This window comes from Mesocricetus auratus, unplaced genomic scaffold (genome assembly GCF_017639785.1).
Source record: "Mesocricetus auratus isolate SY011 unplaced genomic scaffold, BCM_Maur_2.0 Super-Scaffold_100052, whole genome shotgun sequence".
NCBI lineage: Eukaryota > Metazoa > Chordata > Mammalia > Rodentia > Cricetidae > Mesocricetus > Mesocricetus auratus.
This window is the reverse complement of record NW_024429229.1, coordinates 1,141,050-1,146,876: the sequence shown is the minus strand read 5'-3', so window position 1 is coordinate 1,146,876 and position 5,827 is coordinate 1,141,050. Positions and strand designations below refer to the sequence as shown.

The 5,827-nt window shown below is 47.2% G+C and overlaps 1 pseudogene; it reads right to left on the bottom strand.

Annotated features, from left to right (window-relative positions):
• Positions 1 to 2,497: 2,497 nt before the first annotated feature.
• LOC121136153 lies at positions 2,498 to 3,584 on the bottom strand (annotated as a pseudogene).
• Positions 3,585 to 5,827: the final 2,243 nt, after the last annotated feature.

Below are 5,827 nucleotides of genomic sequence, written 5' to 3'. Positions count from 1 at the left end.
GGTTCCAACTTGTAATCCACTGTGGAATTATGAGTGGCCATTTCTCAAAATGTTGGGCATCAATCTACAACAAAGCACAGCATAAACACTCTTGGGCATAAAACCAAAGGATACAAAACCATACCACATGGACATTCGACCTATCAACTATGCTCACAGAAGTATTATTTGTACTGGCCAGAACCAGAAACCAACCTAGCTAACCCTCCACTGAAAACTGAGTAATGAAAATGTGGTATATTTAAACAATGGGGTATGACTCAGGCGGGAATACAATGACATCGTGAATTTGCAGTCACATGGATGGATTTAGAAGACAACAATCCTGAGTGCGGTAACAGCAAAAAAGAACAACAAACATGGCACATTTTTTATTTTAACGGGTGTTTTCTATCCTCTCCAAATTTTGAGCTCCCATGCTAACTCTGCAGGAACTTTAAGACGAGAGTGAGAGTTTTCTCTTGTATATCAGAATATGTTCAATAGTTACTGAAGAAAAGGTGTTGTTATGCCTTCTCTTCAAATATGATCTGTAAAATACTCCCCATAACTGCCATCGCTCTACAGTTCATGATGTCTGGAGGGACTCACTAAGCCAGGAGGAAAGGAAACTACCTTCAGTGAGTCAATCCACTCAGTGCTTTCCAGCCTAAGTCTCCTGAAAGTCTGGCCCTGATGCTTCTCCCACCCTGCATAGAGGATAAATCAATCAACTGGATATCAGCCCTGAAAAGCTGCTTCTTCAGTAAAGCCCCTATTACAGGTGGATAACTAGTACCACCTGAGACTCTTCTCTGTTGCAGGATCACATTTCCTCAAGAATGTCAATTGAAAGGAAGCTAGGCTATCACTGCAAGGCCCCTCATTTGTCAAAAAAGTGGTCTAACTTGTGGTCCTGAGCTTGCTTCTGGAGAGTTTGATCAGCCTCTCCTGTGGTAACTGGGAGCCACAGAGGCAGAAAGCAAAGAAGCTTTTCACATAGTTAATCATGTCAAAAGCACCATGGGTGGTAGTTTTATTTTGAGTAGGTGGTTTTTTGGGTGAGTTAATGGAGACAAAGCATTTGTGTCCCCACAGGATGAGGCTCACTTCTGGAGCTACCTGAGAGTCCACATGACAGAGAAAATCACTTGTAATATGAGAGAACATTACAGAACACATACACATGTAGTAGAAATAGTTAAGCATGCAGAGAGGTAGTGAGAGACACAGCAGGATTTGCACACACACACACAATCACCCACTCACCCACACAAACACACACACACACACTAACACAAACACAGAGACAGCGAGATGAAGATACAGAGAAAGACTGAGCAAGAGAGAAAGAGAAGGAAAAGAGAGAGAGACTTAGTGTGATACAGATTATGAGACAGACACAGCTTGAGGGAGAGAGAGAGACTTACAAAACCATTAATGGAGACATGAGATTGTGACAAGGTGACAGACATGCATACAGTTATCTTCATTCTAACCAGACAAACACAGCATTGGTGGAGGTAAATAAATCGATTGAAAGAGAGATGCTCTGCGACAGAGCTAGAGAAACAGACAGAAAGACAGTCAAGCTGAAATACAGACAGAAATACAGGCACTCTGTGTGTCACTGAGAGAGAAACATTGACGAAGAATCACAGAGATTCACAGAAAGAGAAAAAAGAGCACGAGATAAAAGAGACAGACAGACAGAAAAAGACTGACAGACATACATGGTTATGAACACAGAGAGATGTAGAGGAGGCTTTGGGTGAGTTGAGCAGCCATGAGGATGCTAACTGAACTCACACAACCTGAGCAGTACTGGATGAACTAATAAAGGCTTCTTCAAACAGAAACACCACAGAATCGACAAAATGGTTGTCAAATTTTTATTCACTTGTTAGTGTTTGGTTTACAGAAATGGATACAACCAGAGATACAAGAGGAGGATTTCATTCCTCTGGATCTGCAGTTAAGGAATTTGAGAAGTCTCCCTCATATGCTGACAGCTGAACTTATGGAACTGCTCCTCTGCAGGAGCCCCAACTGCTTCGTCCAAATGAGTCAATGGTACAGTCACCACACACTGGGTCTGGAGAGAAAAACTGAATTCCTTCCTCTTCCTCGTCCCTTGTAAGCACACATTCATGTTTCTTTTCTGATTTGGTCTAAATCCTTGATCATATGCTCTGCTCAGTCTTATCCAGACAGGTTCCACCAAAGAAACCCTGTTGGGATGTGCTTGGGGCCAACAACCCTACTGATTACCCAGTATCAGACTCAATGAAATGGAAGCAAACCAGTACAGCATCTGGGTAGAGAATCCCAGAACGCAGTGCTCTCCCTTCCCAAAACTGTCATTCAACTCATTTCCAGGGGTATTAAATGCCTGAGCCCCCATGCTGTCTTTCCATAGGTTCTCTGAAAAAGCTACAGTGTCCCACAGTCTACCCAGGTGACCTTGGAAACAATACTGGCTGCCGCTTATTGAGTGTAGGTCAGTGCTAAGAGGATCCTAAGATTGCTTGAGGCATTTGGGAGGGGCTCCAGTAAAGAGCAGTGAGCAGAAGCCAGGGAGCTGTATGCTTCAGCCAGCAAGTGGGGATATGAGCCCACCATTGTTTCCAGCTTGAAGTCTCAGAGACTTCAGAAGCATGAGATGTAATGAAGCCCAGAGCCTGGGTTTTCAGCTGCCCTGCACTGTGGACGTCAGCCAGGACAAGAGTGTGGGCAGCAGTCTCCACGGAGAGGTCCTTGCAGAGGGTGTCCTCGCACATGAATTTCAAACGCTCCAGGCCATACTTGTCAGCAGCTGCAAGCAGAACATCTGCCATGCTGTGGAGATCCGGTGGCTTCCCAGTGTAAAGGAAGCCCTTCGTTGCCCTGAAGCCTTGAGGCTCCAGATCATGGATCTCAATGCGGTTTGTTCTGCTCTCCTCCATGTCATGTCCAAACATGGCTCTGAAAACTGGAGAGCTAGCTGCTAAGATGGCCTTGTGAGCCCAGAATTCCTGGCCCGCTACCAACAGGCAGCAGTCTGTGAAGAAGGAATTCTCCCACAGCTCTCCTAGCTCATCTGCCAGAGTGCACCTTGGAACCTGGATCCCTGGCATCGTGGTCTCTTCAGAGGAGCCGAAGGAGTCTTGGACCACAGTCACCTTGCATCGTAGGCTGAGTTCATTGTCTTCGAGCAGCCAAGGCTCCTGGGCCAAGAGGAAATCTCGAAGGATGAACTTTCTGAATCCCCACTGTTGATTTTCTAGGAACCTGAAGAATCTTGGGCTCTTCATGCCTTGTATTTCTTCTCCTTCAGAATCGATGATCCAAAACTGGAACTTTGCCCACACTGGTCTCCTTGGGCACCTGAGCAACGTTAGGTAAACTGACAAGTAGCCCTCGCTTTCTTCATCCACCCCGTTTGGGTGTATTTTCAAACTCCATCTGTTTTTGTCCCTGGCTCCTGAGGAGAAGGTTGGGCTTTCAATGGCTTCCCTCATTTCCCGCATGATAGAATAGAAGTTGCTGATGGTCCATCTGTAGGTGAATTTCTGGAAACTCACTTCTGTGAAGCCCCAGCTCTCGGCTGCCAGGTCCTCTGACATATCTCCTAGTGGCAGTTTGACAGTTAACCTGGCTCCAAAATGAATAGGTAGGGCGTTTTCTTCTTAAACCTAGAGGTCCTAATTTCAGATACCTGCAACACACAAAATAAAAGACCAGAGACTGATTTTGGGACTCAAGCTTCAATCTGAACATCAGGCAAGCAAAGCAGCCAAGCCACTAGCTCTTGCCTCTACCTCAGGCTCCATGTGCTCTCCCCACGCATTACACTGCGGCCTCTTCTTAGCCTAACTGGAGATAATCTTGAGCCTGACCACTGAAAGACACCGCTCCTATTGTTTATACCAGTCTATTGCTTGGATCAAGGGCATGAGCTCTCTTAATCTTTTAGGGTGGCTCAAATTAGTGTGGCCCTGGGTAGATTTGAACACACAGTTATCCCCCTGCCTTTGTCCCGCGACACCAGGCAGGGGACTTTCACGGGAGGGAGACCCGAACCCAAGGAACAACGAGACCACGAGCTTGGATGCAACAGCAAGAGGCTTTATTGATAATACACGGGTACCCGGGGCATCTCAGTCTCGGGAACTGAGAGCCCCGAGCTGGGGACTCAGGGGTTCTTTTATAGCAAAAAGCGCAGTACAGAAGCGAGAAGCCTAGTTACAGGACCCTGATTGGGCAATTTAAATGAGGCTGGGGCTCAGAACGAGGGCAATTGAGGTTTCTCTCGGAACTCAAGTCTCGGCCTTGGCCCTATCTGAAGAACAATAGGTCTCTGTGCCTGCCCAGTCTTGCTGGGCTGGCTATGCAGATAGCAGACACCTGTGTCCCTGAGCAGAGTTCCCTTCTGATAAAAAAATGACTATTCAGCTGAGCTGTGGGGAAACGGAATTTTCCATAGACTGGGCCAGGGTCTTTCATTCCCCCATTGCTCTTGTAACTGAATGGAATCTTTCATTCAAGGGTTTCTACTATCTCGAAATCCCTTTTACTGTGGCCAGTTCTTATCAGGTCATAGTCAGAGGGGTGGTAAATTACCTTAGGCCATAATTCGATCAGAACACAATAGTCAATGGTGGTATTAAGTACCGTGGTGGAGACACAAGGGGTTAATCCAGTATTGCATGCCCAATATGTCCCATTGGGGGCTATCAAGTAGCGGTTACTTTGGGGCAAAGGCTCAGTAGCATTGCATAGTCCTTGATGCGTAGCGGGGACTTTACCTATACATAGCCCCTTTCCAGACACTTCTGAGATGGTTAATTTATGTTGCATGGCTGTCCCACAAAGAGCCTCGGCTGTGGCCTGATTTGTATATTTGCCCACAACCGCTAAGCCTTCATAATAGAGAGGTTAAGGAGTCAGACAAAGCCAGCATTCCTTACTCTTATCTGGGCGAGTTAAATTCAGAGTGGCATATGTCCCTTGGATCAGGGCTAATATTCTATTTCCCGTGCCTTTAAGGGGGGGACCTGAGGTGGGTTTGGGAGTGCTTCCTAGGGAGAAGTTGCGTGCGGGAGCGGCTGTGGTTCTGGGCAGGGTCATGGGCCTGGTATCAGCCATGGGTAGGAGTAGGCTAGGCCGCTTTTGATCAGCAAGGACCTGGTTAGGGCCTATGGCCTGTGAATTGACAGGAGCCACCTTACATCTGATTTTGAAGATTACCCCCCTGTCTGGCCCGTATAGATACCAACGCAAACCCCAGGTATACCCAGTCTGCCAGTCCGGGGCTTGCTTTCCCTGCGCAGTGAAGGAAATGGCAAGAGGCATACCTATCATTCCAGATTGTCCTTTGTCCCAGCCTCTGCGTACTTGTATTTTATCCCAGGATGAGGACGGCCTCCAATATGCATCCCCTGTGGTCTCGCACCCCCAAGATGCACAGAAAAAGTAGTCATATCCCCCACATTTCTGGGCCTTTTGCCAGGCACGCCCATCTCGGGGGCAGACATAGAAGTCCTTTGAACTTAGCTGCTCTCTGGCTCTTTGATCAACACACCCGGGGGGTGGTTTCTCTGGAGTCCATGAGTGCACGTCGACGTCTGTAAAAGTGGGAGCCACTGGCGCATACCTTTGGGTGGCAATGGGGAATGTCCCAAGTGCATGTGGTTCCGTGACAGCATAAATGACCTCCCCCACTTGGGAGAGAACCTCCCAGGTTAATTTATAAATGGTATGGGGACTGGAGGCCACACCAGTGTTTAATTTTATGAGGAGGGCTATTAGCAGGAGGGAGAGGAGTGGGTAAGTTTTATTTTTATAGGATTTTGAGTGCGCTGAGCCT